Raw genomic sequence first — 649 nt, forward strand, 5'->3', positions numbered from 1 at the left:
TACAATCACTGCTAAGTAAACATTTTTAATATAGTAATAAGTCAATAAGGTAACCGAACCAGATTCAGGATTGAAATAATGCAGTTTTCCATGAAGATATCAAAGCCATATTTTTCACCTCAACCTACAAAGAAAAACAGGAAAGTATCAGTAATTCAAAAGAATATTAAACACTCTTACACATAATAAAACCAGTATCCTAATAGGCTAGAACATTACCAATGTGGAAAAACCACAACCAGAATCAGCTCAGAGAGAAGATTAAGGGGTCATACCCTGGTCAATGCCAACACTGAAGCAATGGCAATACCAGGTCAGGCTATACTTCACTCATCATTGCATCATCGCTTTTCACCTCCTTGTATTATCTAAGAGCAGCCCAACACCCTATTTTCACATCCAAGAAAACTTAGGTTTACCCATGAGAAGAGAAGACTTCTTTTTAGATAAGTTGCAACCGTGGGCTTTCAATATTTGCTCTTCTACTATTCACCTCAAGCAACTCTGCTGTACAAAAATGCAAACTTGAACAAGTTTTGTTTTGGAGGTGCTTTTTTAAAATTTTTGAAATGCAGAGTAGAGTGGAGAAGCGTTTCCAGTTCAAAAACATTTCTTGTTTTAGTGAGTCCAAACACCATGCATGATAAAA

The 649-nt window shown here is 35.9% G+C and overlaps 1 non-coding gene across 1 annotated transcript; it reads right to left on the reverse strand.

Annotated features, from left to right (window-relative positions):
• Window positions 1–245: 245 nt before the first annotated feature.
• Window positions 246–342, reverse strand: LOC114904157. Its single transcript, XR_003795876.1, has one exon. It is a non-coding gene; the product is annotated as a Z30 small nucleolar RNA (small nucleolar RNA).
• Between the last annotated feature and the right edge of the window lie 307 nt (window positions 343–649).

Source organism: Monodon monoceros, unplaced genomic scaffold (assembly GCF_005190385.1).
Source record: "Monodon monoceros isolate NGI ecotype Baffin Bay Population unplaced genomic scaffold, NGI_Narwhal_1 Contig326_ctg1, whole genome shotgun sequence".
Taxonomy (NCBI): domain Eukaryota; kingdom Metazoa; phylum Chordata; class Mammalia; order Artiodactyla; family Monodontidae; genus Monodon; species Monodon monoceros.